Source organism: Pinus tabuliformis, chromosome 4_1 (assembly GCF_031772625.1).
Source record: "Pinus tabuliformis cultivar Carrire ecotype Pingquan chromosome 4_1, CPIR1, whole genome shotgun sequence".
Classification (NCBI taxonomy): domain Eukaryota; kingdom Viridiplantae; phylum Streptophyta; class Pinopsida; order Pinales; family Pinaceae; genus Pinus; species Pinus tabuliformis.
This window is the reverse complement of record NC_142303.1, coordinates 508,059,968-508,065,873: the sequence shown is the minus strand read 5'-3', so window position 1 is coordinate 508,065,873 and position 5,906 is coordinate 508,059,968. Positions and strand designations below refer to the sequence as shown.

Below are 5,906 nucleotides of genomic sequence, written 5' to 3'. Positions count from 1 at the left end.
TGCCTGATGATCCCAACAGTTCTACTTACAATTGCTGGAATGCTTCAGTTCAAGCCCGTTTTTCTTGGTCATGCACCTAGTCAAGTGCCTCGTGCTACTACTGCTAAAAAAATGAATTAGAACTAATGATGTGGAGAATGTGGGCCGGACCGACAGACACCACACATTTTTTGAAATGCTTGGTAACTTTAGTTTTGGAGACTACTTCAAAGCAAGAGGCTATTAAATGGGCCTGGGAGCTTGCAACTAAGGAGCATGTTCAAGCTACCTCCTGAGAGGTTGTGGGTGAGTGTCTTCAGGGATGATGATGAGGCCTTCAGTATTTGGTTTGAACAATACTTTGGATCGATTGCTGTATAACTTTTGGTAGAAATTTGAAATCCCCTTGCAGATGAAGATTTCTTTTAAGATCGGCCATGGTGTCCGAGAACACAGTGGATGACGGTTCTTTCACCGAATAGGACCATGCAAATGGCACCAAAGGGAGTATCTAACAATGACTGGCTACCAATTACAACATCTCGTCATGCCAAGTGGTGGTACTAAACATTCTGCAATGTCTCTGCCATGGTGGGTGCTGGAGTACTCGGTTTGCCCTCTGCGATGGCAAGCTTAGGATGGGGCCCGGGTGGTGTAGTGCTTGTCCTATCATGGGTAATTACCCTATATACACTTTGGTAGATGGTTGAGATGCATGAGATGATTCCAGGAAAATGTTTTGATCAGTATCATGAGTTGGGGCAACAGGCTTTCGGTGAAAAACTTGGTTTATGGATTACTGTCCCACAACAATGGATAGTTGAAATTGGTGTTGATATAGTCTACATGGTTACTGGGGGGAAATCACTGAAGCGGTTTCATGATCTTGTTTCTCTAAGTTGTACAAGTATAAAACAGTCTCACTGTTGTACAAGTATAAAACAGTCTCACTGTTGTAAAAGTATAAAACAATCTATCTTCATTGTTATTTTTGGTTCAATCCATTTTGTGTTATCACAACTGCCTAATTTCAATTCAATGGTTGGAATTTCGCTGGCCGCCAGCGGTCATGTTTCTAAGCTACTCTACAATTTCTTGGGCATCCTCTTCTCATGAAAGACAATTGCCAAATGTGGACTATGGTATTCCAAACAAATCAACTAAGGATGTTGTCTTTAATGTGTTCAATGCCTTGGGAGGCGCTGCCTTTGTTTATGCAGGACATAATGTCATCTTAGCTACTATTCCTTCGAAGCCAGGAGAGCCATCCAAGATCCCTATGTGTCGAGGAGTTACTGTTGCATATATCGTAGTTGCTCTATGTTATTTTCCAGTCGCATTAGTAGGCTATTGGGCCTTCGGAAATTTTGTTGTCGACGACATTCTCGATACAACTGGAAATCCCACATGGCTTATTGCAATGGCCAATATGATGGTTGTAGTCCATGTGATTGGAAGCTATCAGATTCATGCTATGCCAGTATTTGATATGATGGAAACAGTGCTGGTCAAGGAACTTCATTTTACTCCAGGGATTCCACTTCATTTGGTTGCTCGCTCAACCTATGTCGCCCTAACTTGCTTCATTGGCTTATCATTTCCTTTCTTTGAGAGTCTACTTGGGTTCTTTGGAAGATTTGCTCTTGCCCCAAAAACTTCCTTTCTTCCCAGCATCAGTAGCAACCTTCAAATATACAGAGGAGGGGAAGTGCACTGCAACTATAGCACTGTCATTGGCACTGTCCATTATTTCTTTTGCGACAGTCCTGATTCTATTTGCAACAATTCTTGGCAAATCTGATGATCAGAAATATCTCATAAAAGACGATGTCACCCAAAACTCTCCATGGAATTAGTTTTTAGACCTCATATTTGTGTTGTGTATGTCTAAAGGGGGAAATTGCAGCTCAGATTGTATTTAAAAATTGGCTATTGGCTATTTTCATTTAAAAATTGGTTCCATTCAAATGGTAGCAGGAAGGTGAAAGGATCGAAAGCCAAAATCAAAACTCAGAAACATCTACCGTGGCAGAGAGATAGGAACGCTTGCCCATTTTTGTCCTCAATCATGATTCTATGGGATCCACGTTACATTTTCCGATTTTTTTTAATTGGTCACCAGAGAAAAATAAAATGTAACGCTGCTTCAATTACTGATTGTTGGCTGTTCATTTTTGGCAATAATGATTAAATAATCCCCACTTTGGGTCGACCCATTTCCTAATGGCAGAGGTTATTTATTGTATGAAAGATCATTTGTAAGGAGAGTTCTGGAAAACAGTGGGAGAGGTGTGAAGGAAAACTTCACTGTACAGTTTTTGACAGGGATTTAATGAAAAGATATAGCTCTAAATTTTGAGATTCTTGTGGTGTGAATTGAGCATCTGTCTTTTCCTTCGTTTCATATGTAGCCCATTATGTTTCACATTTCATTTCATAATCATTTTTAAATGAATACTTTAAAGTGAGAAGGGCAAAATCCAGTTTACTGCTCTGCCTTGGGAAAGTATTCATGTTCTGTGTTTTCTTCTATTTGATAAGGATTCATCTATTGCCCTTGTCAACCTCTCAGCAGTCTTTCCATTCCATATAATTTCAAAACTGAATGCTAAATTTATTGCCTATCTTGCCTCTTGAGATAATCTGTATCTCGGATTTAATCTCTCTGCTCATGCTGTTCTTGATCCCACGCTGCCCAGAAAACCCAGTCATTTATCAAAATACCCTTTCTTATCTATCTACTAGCCTTAAATTAGTTCCCATTGTAAGTCATCTCGGACTCTGTTGATCATTTTATTGAGATAGACCCGAAGAGAGCCCTCTCTTGCTCTGGTAGGGCTAGCTACTAGACTGAGCGTGGTTTGTGGTTACCCTAATTTTTGCCTTCCTTCAGCCTGAGGCAGATTTAGGTGCTAACATGTTTCAGGGCTAACTAAGCTATAGTTAGAGAGTTGAGGAGTTGAGCTTGGAGGCTGAGTTGAAGGAAGGTGAACACAGGACTGTTTGGGGTAGCGAAAAGGTAAGGGAAGTCTATTTTAAGTGCGTTGTAGGTGACAACGTGGAACTGTGGTAGGCCTCAATCCTAACCACTTCAAAACAGGGATAGCATGGAGAGTTTTTGAGCCAAATTTGTGCCTAGAATAGCAGCACGTATGTGGAGGACTCTACCTTAGTAGGTGACAACGTGGGAATGTGGTAGGCCACAGTCCTGTTAGGATATTCCGACACATAGGATATAGTTAAGTTCAACTTGGTCTAGTATAGAGTTAGGTTAGAGTTAGGTAAAGTGTGTTTCTTTACCGTTGTACATTTTGTAACTTACAATCCGACGGTCACGATGTGTAGTGATCCGACGGTTCACTCTCACCTCGGTATTACCGACACTTGATCCGTGGCTTGACACCCAATTGGTCCATGAGTTCTATTTAAAGCGCATGGAGGGTCATTGTTCGGGTAATCCATGCATGAGAGAAGCTTATGTAAATTTTCATTCTTTGATTAATAAATTGCCTGTAGTACCCACGTTGGGACAGGCCGTGGATTGTTTCCCTCCTTGCACTCTGAGGGTTTTAACCACGTCAAAAATACTGGTGTATTGATTTGAGATCTGGTTGTGAGCGGTTTCCTTTTGGTATTCTTTCTGTGGAACTTACCCTGTAAATTTCTACATGGTATCAGAGCTATTTGAGGGCCGCGTCCGTTGGTGATCCAAATCTGAAGCCGGTAGAACTGCATGCGGCTGTCGTTTCCTAGATCTACTGTTTCTAACTGCTTTCGGGTTGAGAGGACTGCTCTGTTGCGTTCGGAGCATCTGTTCCAGTGAGGATCCCCTTTCGTTTCACGCGAAAAGGTTTCCGGTAGCCCTAGTTGCGTCATTTTTCAGATCAGGAGGTATACAGTTTTTTTTTTGCAGTTTACTGTTATTTTCTCTCTGCTTATTTCGGTCTCAGTTTATTTAGCCTTTTTTTAACCGGATCTATACCTTTCATTTCTGCGTATGCTCTTTGCCCTGCGACTCTGTGCGATCTGGGCAAATCAGAAACAGAAAGGAAGGATTTTTCTCATGCGTATGCTCTTTTCCCTGCACCTTAGTGTGATCTCGGAAAATCAGAAACATTGAGAAAAATATTCAGTTTTTCCGCTAAAGCTAACTTTGAGATTTTTTTTTAAAATTTCTAGTTTTTTGGCTAAAGCTAACTTCGAGCCGCAAGGTTCGTTTTTCTTTGCATGTTCGTGTTGGGTTTTGTGTTTTGTGTTTTGTAGGGAAAAAGAGCTTTCTCAAGGCAAGCACGCAAACCAAGGCCCCCCCCCCCTCTCTCTCTCTCTCTCTCTCTCTCTCTCTCTCTCAAATTTTTTGTATAGATCAATTGGTTCAAAGCTATTTTAAGAGAGTAGAGGTCTTGGGTTCAAGTCTCCATTTTGTGGGGGCGGATTTTTTCATTCCCGCACATTCGCGCACTTTGCCGGCAACGTCAACAATTTTTTTTCAAAAAGCCATAATTTCTTCATCCGGAAGCCTTTTTCAGAGCCGTTTTTTTTAAAACCGCTATTTTTTCGAGATCTATCCATTGGAACACTTACTTTCAGCATCTTCAGCTTCAGTTTTTTTTTAAAAATGGAAAGTCCATGCCAAGTCATTCTTGACAGCACTAACTACTTCCAATGGGTAGACTACATGGAAGATTTACTTAGAAGTAAAGGTCTCTTCAGAATAGCCACAGACCAAGAGAAGAAACCAAAAGATGAAGACAAGGCGGCAAAATGGGAAAATAGACAAGATCAAGCACGTGGTTTGATAGGGATGTCTATTTCTCCTGATCTTAGATTCCACATTGCAGGACTTGAGACTCCTCATGAAGCATTAGAAAAACTTGCTAAAGTTTTTGGGATTAAAAATGAAATTAGAGCCCATCAACTTGAAAATGAGCTGCTTACTTTGGATCCTAATAATTTTTCTTGCATTGAAGATTTCTTGTCCAAATTCAAGACCCTTAGATATCTCTTGGAAGGTGTTAAAGTTAAGAAAGAAGATGGTAACCTTATTTATTCCATCCTTACTAAGTTGGGACCAGCCTACTCTGTATTTGTTTCCACTTTCCATTCTACAAGGGAAGCTTTCATTTGTCAAGGACAAGACTACAAGGCCCCTTCCTTTGACTCCTTTTGTGATTCCTTAATAAGAGAACAAGAAAAACTCTTACACCTTGGTCTTCTTAATCTTGGAAACTCTTCCACGAAAGCGTTAGCCGCCCAACAGCAACCAAATTCAAAGAATCCTAAGAAGTCATATCCTCAAAAGAATGGTCCTAAACCATCTCAGCCTCAAAATGAAAGATCATTTCAGCAAAATGATAAGACCAATAAAAACAAATGGAAGAAGACTGATAGACATTGTAACTTTTGTAATCGAGATGGCCACTTAGAATCTAAATGCTTTAAGAAGATGGAAGCCTTGGAAGCCGCAATGAAGAAACATAACATCCATGTGGAGCCTACTTCAACTTCAACTTCCGGAATGGCACTTTCTGCATGTCGTTGTCAATCATCTCAGTCTGGTTATGCATTAAATGTATCTTCTTCTTCTTCTCATTCTCATGAGTGGCTCATTGATTCTGGAGCCTCTTATCACATGGCCAAAAACCAAGCCATGTTTTCTTCTTTAAATGATTGTAACACCAAAAATATATATGTTGGTGATGATAGATCTCTTAATGTTGTAGGGACTGGAACTGTTCATCTAGACAATGGTCAGTTTAATGATGTATTATGTGTTCCAACCTTATCCTGCAACCTTCTATCTGTCTATCAGATAACTCATTCAGGTGAAGGTAAAATTGTTGAATTTTCACCTCATGATGTTGTAATCAAGGATCTAAAAGATCCTAAACAGATTCTAGCTACTGGTCTTGCTGATGATTCCACAAGGT

The 5,906-nt window shown here is 40.3% G+C and overlaps 1 pseudogene; it reads left to right on the top strand.

The window, feature by feature from the left end:
• The first annotated feature begins 552 nt into the window (after nt 1-552).
• LOC149176776 (lysine histidine transporter 1 pseudogene) lies at nt 553-5,577 on the top strand (annotated as a pseudogene).
• The last annotated feature ends 329 nt before the right edge of the window (nt 5,578-5,906 follow it).